At 47.8% G+C, this 15,269-nt stretch overlaps 1 protein-coding gene across 1 annotated transcript in view; it reads right to left on the bottom strand.

The window, feature by feature from the left end:
* LOC140709271 (ankyrin repeat domain-containing protein 18B-like) overlaps positions 1-15,269 on the bottom strand; it is a 46,079-nt gene that overhangs the window by 14,502 nt on the left and 16,308 nt on the right. Inside the window, exons 8-11 of the mRNA XM_073007650.1 lie at positions 14,721-14,847; positions 14,371-14,490; positions 12,633-12,804; positions 6,922-12,479 (exon numbers count right to left, since the gene is read on the bottom strand). The gene's annotated coding sequence lies outside the window, so the exon portion shown is untranslated. The remainder of the gene's footprint in view (positions 1-6,921; positions 12,480-12,632; positions 12,805-14,370; positions 14,491-14,720; positions 14,848-15,269) is intronic.

The raw sequence follows: 15,269 nt of genomic DNA, 5'->3' as shown, positions 1-15,269 counted from the left end.
TCTAGATGAAGGATCTCCAGCCTCCAGTCTTGTGCTCTGTGCACCTGCTGGCTTAACACAATGTGGAAGCCACCAAGGCTTGCAGCTTGTACCCTCTGAAGCAGTGACCCAATCTGTACCTGTGCATCTTTCAGTCATGGCTGGAGCTGGAGCTGGAGCTGCAGGGATGCAGGCAGCAGTGTCCTGAGGATGGACACAGCAGCAGGGCCATGGAGCTGGAGAAGGAAACCATTCTTTTCTCCCAGGCCTCATGGCCTGTGACCTGAGAGCAAGGGTTGCTGCAAAAGTCTCTGAAATGCCTTCAAGGCCTTTTTAACACTGTATTGGCTACTAGCACTGAACTCCATTTTACGCAAACTTCTGAAGCCTTCTTGAATTTTCCCACTGATAATCAGCTTTTCTTTTTGACCACTTGGCCAGCCTGCAAATTTTCCAAACTTTTAAGCCCTCATTCTCATTTAGATAGGTTTTACTTTTAGGTCATTTCTTGGGTCACATATAAGACCACAGGCTGGTCGACACAGACAGGAAACCTCTTGAGCTTTGCTGCCTAAAAGTTCACTCCACCAGATACACTCTAAATTATCACCCTCAAGTTCAAAGTTTCACAGGTCTCCAGGTTACGGGCATCGTGCAGTCTCTACACTGGTCCAAACTTTTCCACATCTTCCTGTCTTCTTTGAAGACCTCCAAATTCTCCAACCTCTGGCCATTACACACTTCTCAACCTGCTTCTGCATTTTCAGCTATGTTTGTTGCAGCCTGGCAATGTGGTAAAACAAGAAAAGTCCATTTCAAGAGAAAAATTAATGCAGGCTTCAGATATTTGCCTGAAAAGATGCTGAGTGCTGATTGCTAAGACAACAGGGAAAAGGACTTGAAGGCATTTCATAGCTCCACTTTCCAGGAATAATTTTCTGTATAATCAGGAAGAAAAAGAGGTTGAACTGGCTCATGGTTCTGCAAGCTTTAAATAAATCACAGAGGCTCCCACTTCTAGGAGGACTCAGGAAGCCTCCCAGTCATACCAGAAGACCAAGCTGCAATGGGATGTTGTATATGGCAGAAGTGGGAACAAGACAGAGAGGAAAAAGGTGCCACACCCTGTTATACAACCAGATTTCCTGAGAACTCCTTATCATAAGGTCAGCATCAAGAAGATGTGGCTTAACCATTGGTGAAAGATCTGCCCCTACCACCCCCACCCCTCACTGATTCCAAGCAGAAGCCTGAGGCAGAGGCAGAGTCTCTTGGAAAGCCTCTACTAGGGCAGTGGAAAAGAAAAATATATATATATATATGTATATAATACAAATATATATGTATATAATACAAATATATATATATATATTTGTGCTTGGATGCTCCACGCAGGAGGTTACTATCCTCCAGACCACAGATTCACAGACCCATCAAAACCTTGCACTCTCAGTATGGAAGAGCTACAGACACTCAACAGCAGCAAAGCCCATGAAAGCAGCCATGGGGCTAAAGCCTGCAAAGCCGCAGGTGCACCGCCCTAGTAGAGGTTTCCCATGTGACTCTGCCTCTGCAGCAGGCTCCTCCCTCTTTCTGCTACCCACCACCCTCTCACCACCCTACTGCCAGCCTGCTCCTCCCCACCCTACCCACTGGTTTTTCCTTCCACCCCTTCTAACCTGTTTATGATTAAATCACCTCCCACCAGACCCCAACTCCAACATTCAGGAATACACTTCCTCATGAATTTTTTAGGGAAACTCAGCCAAACTATGTAATTCTGACCCTGACACCCCCAAATCTCATGACCTCACAGAGAAAAATACAAACATGCATTTTCAAAAGTTTCCCAAAGTCTTAAATCAATCCAGCAGTAACTTAAATGTAATAAGTTCAAGTCTCATCCAAGACAAGGCTGCAATCCCTCCTGCCTATAAGTCCCGGAATGTGAAAGAGAAGTCTCTTCTTTCAGGTTACAATGACAGTGCAGGAACTGGGTAAGCTTTCGCAACCCAAAGGGAAGATTTTCCCAGAAAAATGACACAACTGGGACACGGGCCCAATGCGAGTCCAAAACCCAGCAGGACTGCATTCATTTATCATGAATATCACACAGACTGCATTAAGGAAATAGAATTTAACCATTTGTGAAGGATCTGCCACCCACAGTGTCCATCATGATTAAATCACCTTCTACTGAGCCCCACATTTAACATTCCCCATTACAATTCCACATGAGTTTTGGTAGGGACACAGAGCCAAATCATATTATTCTTCCCTTGGCCCCACAGTCTCATGTTCTTCTCATACTGCAAAATACAATGATGCCTTCTCTACAGTTCCCCAATGTCTTAACTCATTCCAGCATTTACTCAAATGTCCAAAGCCCAAAGTCTCTTCTGAGACAAGGCTGCAGTCCCTTCTGCACCTCAGCCTCTGAAATACAAAGCAAGTTAATTACTTCCAAGGTACAATGATTGTACAGGGATTGGGTAAGCATTCCAAGTCAGAAAGAAGAAATTGGCCAGAAAGAAGGACAAAACACAGATGGAACTTACAGATCCCATGATGCAAGTCAAAAACCCAGAAGGCCAGTCATTCCATCCTACAGTTCCAAATCATCTTTTCAGAATCTATGTCCACATCCAGAGCACATGGTGGTGTGATGGCTGGGATCCCAAGGTCTTGGGCAGCTCTGCAGCGGTGCCACCGCAGAATCTTTTCCCTATAGCTGCCCTCATGGGCTGGGCTGGTGTTGAATTCCTGTAGATTTTCAACACTAAGGGTGCAAGCAGTTGGTGGGTCTATGCAACTGGGGTCTGGAAAATGGTGCCTCCCTCTGCATTGACTCCAACCCTATACTCTCTTTCCATTCTGCCCAAGTAGAGGTTTACCATGAGGCTCTGCCTCTTGGAAAAGCTTCTCGCTGGACACCCAGGCTTTCTGATACATCCTCTGTAGTGTAGATGAAGGCTCTGAAGCCTCTAGTCTTGTGCTCTGTGCACCTTCTGGCTTAACACTATGTGGAAGCCACCAAGGCTTGGAGCTTGCACCCCTGAAGCAGTGAACCAGGCTGTACCTGTGCATCTTTCAGCCATGGCTGGAGCTGGAGCTGCAGGGATGCAGGCAGCAGTGTCCTGAGGCTGCACACAGCAGTGGGGCCATGGGGCTGGCCCAGGAACCCATTCTTTTCACGTAAGCCCCAGGGCCAGTGACAGCAAGGGCTGCTTCAAAGGTCTTTGAAATGCCTTCAAGGCCTTTTTCCCATTGTCTTGAATTATTAGCACTGGGTCCCTTTTTATGCAAATATGTGAAGCCCTCTTGATTTTCCCCCTGAAAATCAGCTTTACTTTTGGACCACTTGTCCAGTTGGCAAATTTTCCAAAAGTTTAAGCTCTGTTTCTCATTTAAATATAATTTCCAACTTAGGGTCATTTCTTTGATCACACATAAGAGCATGGGCTGTTCAATGTAGGCAGGACAACTCTTGAGCTTTGCTGCTTAGAAGATCATTCCACCAGATACATCACCCTCAAGTTCAAAGTTTCACAGATCTCCCAGGCAGGGTCACTGTGTGGCCAATTACTTTGCTAAGGCAAAACATAAAAAATCTTGGCTCCTGTTCCCAGTAAGTTCTTCCTTTTCATCTGAGATCTTCTAAGCCTGGCCTTCACTGTGTATGCTTCTCTCAGTCTTTTAATCACAACTATTGAACAAGTCTCTGCAATGATCCAAACTTTCCCTCATCTTCCTGTCTTCTGCCAAGCGCTCCAAACTCTCTAAGCTCTGGATATTACCCTATTCGGAACCTGCTTCTACATTGTCAGCTATCTTTGTCACAGGCTGGCAATGTGGTAAAAGAAGAAATGTCCATTATCAGGGAGGAACATCTAGAAGGTCTCCAATATTTGCATTAAATGAGGCCCAGTGCAAATAACCAAGAGATTGGGGGAAAGGTCTAGAAGCCATTTCATAGCTTCACTTCTCAGCATTAATTTTCTGTATGTACATAAGGAAAAGAAGTTTAATTGACTCACAGTTCTTCAGGCTGTAAAGAAAGCATAATGGTTTCTGCTACTAGGAGGACTCAGGAAGCCTCCCAATCATATCAGAAGACCAAGGAGCAATGAAATGTTTCATATGGCAGGAGTAGAAGCAAGATAGAGAGAAGAAAGAGGTGTTATATCCTGTTATACCACTAGATCTCACGAGAACCCACTATCAGGAGATCAGCCTCAAGAAGATGGCACTTAACTACTGGTGAAGGATCCACCCACCACCCCATATCCACCTCCCACTGTTTGCAAGCAGAAGCCTGAGGCAGAGGCAGAGCCTCTTGGAAAACCTCTACTAGTGCAATACAGAAGGAAAACATGGTCTTGGGGCCTCCACGCAGGACACCACCATCCCCCAGACACCAGAGTCATATACCCACCAATAGGTGTGGTATTATGCAGATAAACAAGTATCCACAATGGTCCAAATTTTCCCTCATCTTCCTTTCTTCTTTCAAGCTCTCCAAACTCTCCAACCTCTGGCTGTTACCCACTTCTTAACCTGCTTTACATGTTCAGCTTTCTTTGTTGCAGCGTGGCAATGTAGAAGAAAAGAAGTTCCATTTCAGGGGAAACTTCAAGAAGGCTGCAGATGTTTGCGTTAAAAAGAATTCCAGTGCTAATAGCCAAAACGATGGGGAAAAGTCATTGAAGATATTTCATAGATCCACTTGGCAGTACTTGTTTACTGTGTGATCGTAATGAAAAGGGGTTCAATTGGCTCATGGTTCTGCAGGCTGTAAAGAAAGCATAGTGGCTTCTGCTTCTGGGAGGGCTCAGGAAGCCTCCCAATCATACCAGAAGGAAAGCAGCAATTAAATGTTTCATACAGCAGGAGTAGGAGCAAGCCTGAGAGAGGATACAGGTGCCACACCCTGTTATAAAACCAGATCTCATGAGAACGCACTATCAGGACATTTGCATCAAGAAGATGGTGCTGTTTGGCACCATAAGATGGTGAAGGATCTGCCCTGCAACACACCTCCATCCCCTACTGCTTCCAGACAGAAACTGGCTGCAGAGGCAGAGCCTCTCGGAAATCCTGTAATATGGCAGTGCAGAAGGAAAATAAGGGCTTTCAGTTGCCATGCAGGAGGCCACCATCCTCTAGACCCCAGATCCATAGACCTACCAACAATTCCCACCCTCAGTATGGAGACACTACAGGCACTCAACACCAGCCCAGCCCATGAGAGCAGCCATGGGGGCTAACGCTGAAAAACCACAGGTGCACTGCCCTGGTAGAGCTTTCCCATCAGCCTCTGCCTCCGCAGCAGACTACTTCCCCTTCCTACCACCCACCACCCTTGCACCACCCTACAGCCAGGCTCCACCTTACCCACCTCTTTTTCCTTCCACCCCACCCCTCCCATCCATGATTATATAATCTCCCACCAGGCCCCACTTCCAACATTTGGGATTACAATTCCACATGAGTATTTCTGGGGGCACACAGCCAAATCATATTATGCTGAACTTGAGCCCCCCAAATCTCATGTCCTTCTCACAGAGTAAAACACAATCATGCCTTTTCAAAAGTTTCCAAAAGCCTTAACTCATTCCCACATTAACTCAAATGTAAAAAGTTCAAAGTCTCATCTGAGACAAGGCTACAATCTCTTCTGCCTATGAGTCACTGAAGTTAAAAGTGCATTCGTTTCTTTCAAGGTACAATGACGGTACAGGTATTGGGTAAGTTTCCTCAATCCAAAGGGAAGACATTTCCAAGAAAAATAACACAAATGGGACCACAGGCACAATGGACACCCAAAACCCAGCAGGCCAGTGTTCATTCAATCTCACAGCCCCAAAATCGTGAAGAGGACTCACTGTCAGAAGGACAGCATCAAGGACATGGTGTTTAACCATTTGTGAAGGATCCACCCCACCCCTGCCTTTCACCCATAACCCCACCACCTTCCCCTCAACACTCCCCACCCCAATACCCCCCAATTCTCCCCACCCTTCCCCATCCAAACTCCACTCTCCACCACGATTATATCACCTTCCACCAGTCCCCACCTTTAATATTTTCCATTATAATTCCACGTGAGTTTTGGGAGAGACAAAGAGATGAATCATATTTTTCTGCACCTGGTTCCCCGAATCTCATGTCTTTCTCACATTGCAAAATACAATGATGCCTTCCGTATAGTCCCCCAAATCTTAACCCATTCCAGCATTTACTCAAATGTCCAAAGCCCAAAGTCTTATCTGAGACAAGTCTGCAGTACCTTCTGCCCATGAGCCACTGAATTATAAAGCAAGTTAACTACTTCCAAGGTACAATGATTACACAGGCAATGGGTAAGCATTCCCAGCCGATAGAAAACAAAATTTCTCGAAAGAAGCACAAAACACAGATGGGACTCATAGGATAAATAAATGTCCAAAATCCAGCAGGCCAGTCACTCAATCCTACAGCTCCTAAATCATCCATTTAGAATCCCTGTCCCACATCCATTGCACAGGGGTGTGAGGGCTGTGCTCCCAAGGCCTTGGGCAGATCTGCACCTGTGGCTTTGCAGTGTTCAGCCTCTGTGGCTGCTCTCATGGATAGGGCTGGTGTTGAGTGCCTGTAGCTTTTCCACACTGAGGGTGCAAGCTGTTTGTGGGTCTATGAATCTGGGGTTGGGAGAATGATGCTTCCCTGTGTGGGGTCTTCAACCTTATATGTCCCTTCTTGGCTCCCCTAGTAGAGGTTTCCCATGAGGCTCTGCCTCATGGAAAAACTTCTTCCTGGACATCCAGGATTTTCTGTACATCTTCTAGAGTCTAGATGGGGGCTCCCAAGCCTCTATTCTTGCTGTAAGCATCTGCTGGCTTCACATTATATGGAAACCATCAAGGCTTGAGGCCACCTCTGCAGCAGTGACCCAAGCTGTACCTGTGCATCTTTCAGCCATGGCTGGAGCTGGGGCTGCAGGGATGCAGCCAGCAGTGTCCTGAGGTTGCACACAGCAGCAAGGCCATGGAGCTTTTCCAGGAAACCATTCTTCTCTCCTAGGCCCCAGGGCCTGTGATGGCAAGGGCTGCTGCAGAGGTCTCTGAGATGCCTTCAAGGCCTTTTTCCCATTGTCTTGGCTATTTGCACTGGGCTCCTTTTTATGCACATACCCTGAGGCTTCTTGAATTTTCCCACTCAAAATCAACTTTTCTTTTTGAACACTTGGCCAGGCTGAAAATTTTCCAAACTTTAGGTCTCCACTTCTCATTTAAATAGAAGTTCCATCTTGAAGTCATTTCTTAGGTAACACATAAGAACACAGGCTGTTCAATGCAGACAGGACACCTCTTATGCTATGCTCCCTAGATGTTCATTCCACCAGCTACATCCTGAATCACCACCCCCCCACCCCCAAGTTCATAGTTCACAGATCTCCAGGGCAGGGTCACCGCGCAGCCACGTTCTTTGCTAAGGCCAGTCAAATGTAACCTTGACTCCTGTTAACAGGAAATTCCTCATTTTCCTCTGAGACCTTTTAAGTCTGGACTTCAGTGTTTATCCTTTTGTCAGCCTTCTGATCACAAGTATTTAACAGTTCTCTACAGTTGTCCAAACTTTTCCTCATCTTGCTGTCTTCTTAGCTTTCCCAACTCCCCCGACCTCTGTCTTTTACCTACTTCTGAACCTGCTTCTACATTGTCAGCTCTCTTTGTCACAGCCTGGCAATGTAATAAAAGAAGAAAAGTCCATTTTTGGGGGGAATATTCACAAAGGCTTCAAATATTTGCATGAAAAGAAGCTGAGTGCTGGTTGCCAAGACAAAGAGGAAAGGGTCTTGAAGGCATTTCATGGCTCCACTTTACAGCACTAATTTTCCATATGATCATAAAGAAAAGAGGTTTAACTGGCTCATGGTTCAGCAGGCTGTAAAGGAAGCATAGTGGCTTCTGCTTCTGGGGGGACTCAGTAAACTTCCCAATCATACCAGAAGGCCTAGGGGCAAGGAGATGCTACATAGGGCAGGAGTAGAAGCAAGACTGAGAGAGGAAAGAGGTGCCATACCCTGTTATATAACCAGATCTGATGGGAACACACTAACACGAGGACAGCATCAAGAAGATGGTGCTTAACCATTGGTGAAGGATATGCCTGCCACCCCCACCCTCTGCTGTTTCCAGGCAGAAGCCTGCTGCAGAGGCATGGTTCTTGGTAAACTTCTACTAGGGCAGTGCTGAAGGAAAATATGGACTTGGAGCCCCCACGCAGGTGGCTACCACCCTCCAACCCCCAGAATCATAGTCCCACCAACAGCTTGCACCCTCAGCGTGGAAAAGCGACAGGCACTGAACACTAGTCGAGTCCTTGACAGTGGCAATGGGGGATCAAACCTGCAAAGCCACAGGTGCACTGCCCTAGTAGGGGTTTTCCATGAGGCTCTGCCTCTGCAGCAGGCTACTACCCCTGCCTACTACCCACCATCCTCGAAACCACCCTACAGCCAGCCTATTCCTTCCCACCCTATCCACCCCTATTTCTTTCCACATCCCCCGCCCATCCATAATTCAATCACTCCCTCCCAGTCCCTCATCTTTCTGTCATGCTCCAATCCCTCCAAACCCTTCCAATCTTTGTTTGCTAGCCACTACTGAGCCTGCTTCTACTTTTTCAGGTATCTGTATAGCAGGTTGGCTATGTAGTAATAACGCAAAACCCAATTTAAGGGGAAAAATTGAAGAAGACTTCAGAAATTTGCATATAAAAAAGCCCTGTGCTAATAGCCAAGACAAAGGGAAAAAGGCCTTGAAGACATCTCACAGCTCCTCTTGGCAGTTTTACTTTTCTGTATTATTGTAAATAAAAGAGGATTAATTGACTTATGATTCTGCAGGCTGTGAAGGAAGCTTAGTGTCTTCTGTTTCTGGAAGGAATCAGGAAGCCTCCTAAATATATCATAAAGCCAAGGGAAGATGAGATGTCTCCTAAGGCAGGAGTAGGAGGAACACAGAATGAGGGCAGAGGTTCCACAGCCTGGTAAACAACCAGATCACATGAGCACTCACTCACTCTCAGGACAGCATCAAGGGGATGGTGCTTCATCATTCATGAATGATCCACCCCCACACTTTTATGACTAAATCTTTTGCCACCTAGGCCCCACCTCTAACATTAGGGAATAGAATTCTGCATGAGTTTTGGTAGGGACACATGGACAGAATAGCCCCTGACCCCACGAATCTCATGTCCTTCTCACGTTGCAAAATACAATCATGGCTTTCCAGCATGAGGCATAACTCATTTCAGCATTAATTCATTTCAGCATTAACTCAAAGTTACAAAGTCCAAAGTCTCATCTGAGTCAAGGCAACAGTCACTTTTGCCTATGAGCCTCAGAAATAGAAAGGGAATTCACTGCTTCTAAGGCACAATGATGGTACAGGCATTGTATAAGCTTTCCATATCCAAAAGGAAGACATTTTCCAGAAATCTTCTTATTTCTGAGACCTCCTCAGCCTGGCCTTCACTGTCCATGTTTCCGTCAGGATTTCTGTCACAACCACTTAACCAGTCTCTATGATGGTCCAAAAGTTTTCTCATCTATCTGTCTTCTTTTGAGCCCTCCAAACTCTTCCAACCTCTGCCCATTACATGGTTCCAAAGCTGCTTCCACGTTCTTGGGTATCTTTATAGCAATGCTCCAATCCTCATTTGCCATTTTCTATATGATTTGTTTTGAAAAAGAGGTTTAATTGACTCATGGTTCTGCAGGGTGGACAGGAAGCACAGTGGCTTCTGCTTCTGGGAGGCCTCAGACATCTATGAATCATTGTGGAAGGCAAAGAAAGAGTGAGTAAGTTGTCTCACATGGCAAGAGGAAAACACGGAGAGTAGGGAGGCGACGTAGAGTTTTCAGTGACTAGATCTCATGAGAAGTCGCTCATGATTGTGAGGATGCTACAAGGGGATGGTGCTGAACCATTCATGAGAAATTTGCCTTCATAATTCAATCACCTTATACCAGGATCCACCTTCCACAATAGGAAATATAATTCAACAGGAGATTTGGTGGGAACAAACATGCAAATTACATCATCAATCTTTGAGTATAAAGACATCCACAGCAGGCTTTATCCAGTCAGCTTCTTGGAAAATCTTTATAGGATTTGAGGCCTATAGCACATACACTAAAATATTCATACCTCAAAAAGCAGTAAAGTGGCATTATCATTCTTCCAAAAGTTACAATGGTAGTTTAGGCATTCATAGCATGATTTAATTCATGTTTGCTACTGTTTCTATTGTATCATCATATTAACTGTTTCCTACACAATTCTGTATTCAGCTGGATTTCAGTTGATCACAAAACCATCCTTGTGCTACCACCAATAGCGGGCACTAGCTCTTCCCTCTAGTGTTATTCTTCTCTGTAGAATGAATCCTTGAACTGGAAACAGTCCACGATCGAATATCTAGTCATTCAACACTATCAATTCCTGGGTGACTTTTTGAAAAAACAGTATCTTTCGCTGCAAGAAATGCAGCATCTGTGAGTCCATGTCTCTCACTCGAATTGGATGAAAGTGGTGAATTTCAGCCAAAGTAGCCAAAGAAATTCTGTTCCTGTGATTCTGACGTCAACAGCCTCTGCACCTCTGTCTTCACTTCTGTCACAGATTGCCGGCTCTCCGTGACTTTGGTAAGAGCGTCCTTGTGCATGTGGATGATGTCCAGGATGTTGGTCTGGTGTCCCTGAGACAGCACTAACAGGTCCATGACTGGGTCCAGGTCCTGCCTGGGTTGACTGGCAAAGAGCTCACTGATAGTGTGGAAGGCCTCTATGGTGAAGTGGATGGCCTGGTCCGACTCCAATGCCTGGCTGAGCCTGAAGTACTGGCTGCCTGCCATCTGATGCTCTTTCTTAAAGCCTGTTACCATCATCTGCTTGCATGTCAACTCACTGGCTGTGAAGTTGAGCTGAGTGCCCTGTTGTCTATCTTCTTGGTGAAGTACTTGAAGCTGTCAGTCTTGCTCTTCCATTCCTAAAGGTTGAGGGTCACTCGGGGTGGGCTCAGGGACAGGAAGAATCTGGGACTCACCATCTCATCCTTCTCAGCCTTCCTCTTGCCCTGTCTCCAGGCTGTCTCTTCAGTGCTGGTGGGGCACATCAGGAAGTGACAAAGGATGTGGCACCGTGCCCACACCCAGAAGCTGGCCATGTGGTTCATCCACCAGACTGGGCCCTTTCTGCACTTGAACATAGATGCCACTTCACCACCGATGCCTTCAATGCTGCCAGGGAGATCTTCGCCAATCAGCCCAGGCAGGACCTGGACCCAGTCATGGACCTGTTAGTGCTGCCTCAGGGATACCAGGCCAACATCCTGGACATCATCCACATACACAAGGAAGCTCTTACCAGAGTCCTCCTCAGGATGGCCTGTGGTCTGCCTCATGGCACCCAAGAAGCCCACAGTGCTGTAGGAGCCCTGATGCATGGGCTGGAGCCCCAAAGGCAGCGCACAGCCTGCTCCTGAGCCTGCTGCTCATATCCTCTATGTGGCTCCATTTGCAGCACAGTTGTTGCACTGAGGCCTGTGCATGTCAGGCAAGGCCAAGCTGGCTCAAAGAGCAACCAGCCACCTCTGCAAGGGTGTGCCAGGAGCAGGTGGACCAGTCCCCAACTCACTGCCAGTCAGGGTCAATCAGTTACTCTGCCCTGGAAGCAGGGCCCCAGTGCCATCTGCTTTTCCTCAGGCCTCCACTTCATCAGTTGTCAGGTGGTGGTCACTCAGGGTGTGGGAACCTGGCCATCCCTGTTTTCTTGAGTGGGTGAGGTTGGTGGCTGGTCCACCTGCTCCTGGCACACCCTTGCAGAGGTGGCTGGTTGCTCTTTGAGCCAGTTTGGCCATACCTGGCATACATAGGCCCTGGGTACTGACAAGCTGCTCTGACTGAGCTTGTCCTGTCTTGGGCCAAATTCTAAGTCTGGCCAGGACCACAGAAGGATGAGTCCCCTGGGTGGTAATCCTGGCTGCTGCAGGGGCGTGCATGGTGCCTCTCCCATCCCAGGGCTCAGGATGAGGCCCAACTGAGATAGGACCCTTTACGCATGGGACTTGTGCCCCAGAAGGTGGCCTCTGTCACAAAGGTCGAGTGAGAAGATGTATGGCATGCTGCTGGCTGCCAGGGCTGTTAGGATGACACATTCACCCTTCCTTCCAGGGACCTCAAAGTGACCAGCTTCGCCTTTAAGAATGACTTCTCAAGGCCCAGGAGTCATCTGGGGCTGCAGGGCAGCTGGCCGCATGCTGTCCTGGCTTCTTCCACGGTGTGCTGGTCACTACCCACCAAGGGGAGTCACAGGCAGGCACCATGCAGGGCGCTTGTCTCTGGACCTGCGTCTTGGTTATCATGGAGCCAGACTGGGCCTGGTGATAGGGCCCCGATGGGGTTATCCTGGTGGTCCTGGGGGTGTCCAGAGGAGACTCAGAATGGAATTGCTGTGAGGATGAATGAGATGACTGTCAGCACAGAACAGGCACCCGGTGAGTTTTTAGGGTTTATCCTCAGTAGCTGCCCAGAGGCCAAAACCACCCACCTGATAGCAACTGTCCCCAAGCCAGGAGGAAGAGAAGAGAGCAGGTCCCACTCACCTGAGTCTGATGAGTCAGCTGTGCTGAGATGTGCTTCTCATGTAGAAAACAGTCCTTCACGCAGAGCCACTCACGGACTCTGCTGTGTGCCTCTAACTGCTCCACAACACAGAGGCGATGGGGCTCAGCAACAGTGACATCGTGGGGTGACACAACCCAGCACAACTGGAGCCTGCTTGGGTCAAGAGGGCCCAGAGTCAGTGTCCTCTATCCCCTGAACTGACACGTGTGCATGCAGTGTGTTTGTGCATGTGTGTGTGCCTGTGTGTGTGTGCGTATGTGTGTGTTTATCTTGTTTCTCTGGCCAGGCTTAGCTTCTACACTCAGGGGAGCACCCAGGTCTCACCACTGTCACCACCAAGGACCGTGGCCAGCATTAGAGCCTCTACAGGTGCTCTCCAATCTCTGCCTTCCCCACCCATAGGGGTCCTGGGGATGCAGACAAAGGAGGGGCACCGGGTAGAGCAGAGAGGGCTGGCACCCTCTCTAGGTGGAACACAGGTCCTGTGTAAAGTTGTAGGTCTGCCAAGCAGTGCTGGATTCAACACATCTTCTCATCTTCTTCTACCAGCCGCCCACCAGGGTGCCCTGACTCACCTTCCCTGCAGATGGAAGCAAGGAGACTCCACAGACAAACCCACTGCCTGAGGTCACACAGTGGCCAGCTGGCCAGGTTCCTACTGACCAGCCGCCCCTGACCAGATCCCTACTGACGAGGCCCCTAATGACCACTTCTCCATTGACCAGGTCCCACTGACCAAGTCCCAACTGACCATGTCTTCCTAACCAGGCTCACACTTAATAGGCCTCATGGGCCAGACCCCACTGACCAATTTCCCACTGACATGGTCCCCACTGCCCAGGTTCCCATTGACAAGACTACAATTTCCCAGATGGCCACCCCTTCCATCCCTCATTGAACAAATCTCCATGGATCAGTCCCCAGCTGACCGAGTCCCCTCTGACCAGGCCCTCACTGACCAGGCTCCAAGCCACTAAGGCCCCACACTGACCAGGCCCCTGGTGTACTGCATAGGCCCCACCAACCAGTTTTTCACTGTTTATGTTCCAAGCGATCAGGCCCCACTAATAAGACCCCCACTGACCAGGTCCCCACTGATCAGGGTTCCAATGACTAGGTCGCCAGGTCCCCACTGATGAGAACTTTACTGAGGAGGACACCACTAACCAGGCCCCTGCTGATCAGGTACCAACTGACTAGGTCCTAATGACCAGGTCATTTCTGACCACGGTCTACCCACCTGGCCCCTGAGCAGCGCTGCTTAAAGTCTCATTACCATGCCCCTGCTTAGCCCACAGACCCTCCCTCCCTGCATGCATGCCCGGAGGTCGGGCCCTGGGGGTTTTCTTGGGACAAAGCCTCTCCTCCAAGACACAGGGAGAGACAGTCAGCCTCAGCCTCCAGATAGCCAGCTTCACACTCATTCCCCAAGGCCCTCAGGGTTCATCTCAAAGGAGACAGTGAGGTGGCCCTGGCACAGCCTGGAAACCCCATCTACCCTATTCCTGAGTGTCAGAGTGGGAGGAAGGGAGGGACATTTGGCAGACAAGACACCCTGTGCTGCTGGGTCTCCCGGGGCCCTTCCCGCAGAGCCCGATCTAGAGACACAGCACAGAGGCTGCAGGAAGACTAACCCAGAACCCTTGAGGCTGAGCCAGGGACCACATGAAGACTGTCCCCAGACAGCCAGAAGGCCCTGTACTAGTTTCTTGGTACCTCAGTGGATGCAGCAGCTGTTCTTCTGTTGGGGACCAGTGAGTACATTCTGGGGAGGGCTCGCCTGTGCTTCCTCAGTGGCTCCACCTCTGCTTCTAAGAAAAATCACTCATTTCAGGGCTGGGGCAGAGAAAACACAAGATTATCTTAGTACACCCTGTGCCAGAAAGTAAAAAAGTGCTGAAGGAGTAACGGGCGCAAATCAAAAAGACATAAAGTCAGCTTGGAATATCTACCACTGGCCTAATCTTGGGGAATTGGAGCACCAGAATCATGAGCTTTCCCTTCTCCCTTATTTATTGGTTTTATTTCTCCATGTAGAACAAAGAAAAGAATCAGAAAATAATCACCTGGCAACCATTGCAGTAATAATTGTTCAAACACAAGTCATCCATGAAATGCCAAATCTAGTGTGTTTTGAGGAGTAACCAGATATTTACAGAGCCTCAGATCATCTCCACACAAAATACGGTTCAACTACAAAAAGAAAATCGTAACATTAGCATGGACAAGCCTGGCAGGTACTCCTTAGGTCTCCTAAGTAATAAAAACCGTGACATGCAAATAAGTCTTCGATGACCTTTACTAAAGAATCAATGATGACTTGGTTGTCTGGCTGTTTAAACAGCTGGCATCGGGGCAATTTGAGTATGTCAAACTCAATACTACTGGTTTTCATCTACAAGATCCACTTAAAACTGAAGGAGACTGAAAAACATCACTTAAAATACCCTACACATTATCTTCATCCATATGATACAAAAATATCCTACTTCAGTAAAGATCGTGATGTTGTATATTTTATGAGAAACTGAAAATAGATTTAGAAACTTAGAAACCTTTAGAAACTTAGACACCTATAGATTTAGAAACTTAGAAACCTTTAGAAACTTAGAGAC

The sequence above is a fragment of the Chlorocebus sabaeus genome, chromosome 2 (assembly GCF_047675955.1).
Source record: "Chlorocebus sabaeus isolate Y175 chromosome 2, mChlSab1.0.hap1, whole genome shotgun sequence".
NCBI lineage: Eukaryota > Metazoa > Chordata > Mammalia > Primates > Cercopithecidae > Chlorocebus > Chlorocebus sabaeus.
The sequence above is the reverse complement of the archived record's forward strand: the minus strand, read 5'-3'. Positions and strand labels throughout refer to the sequence as shown.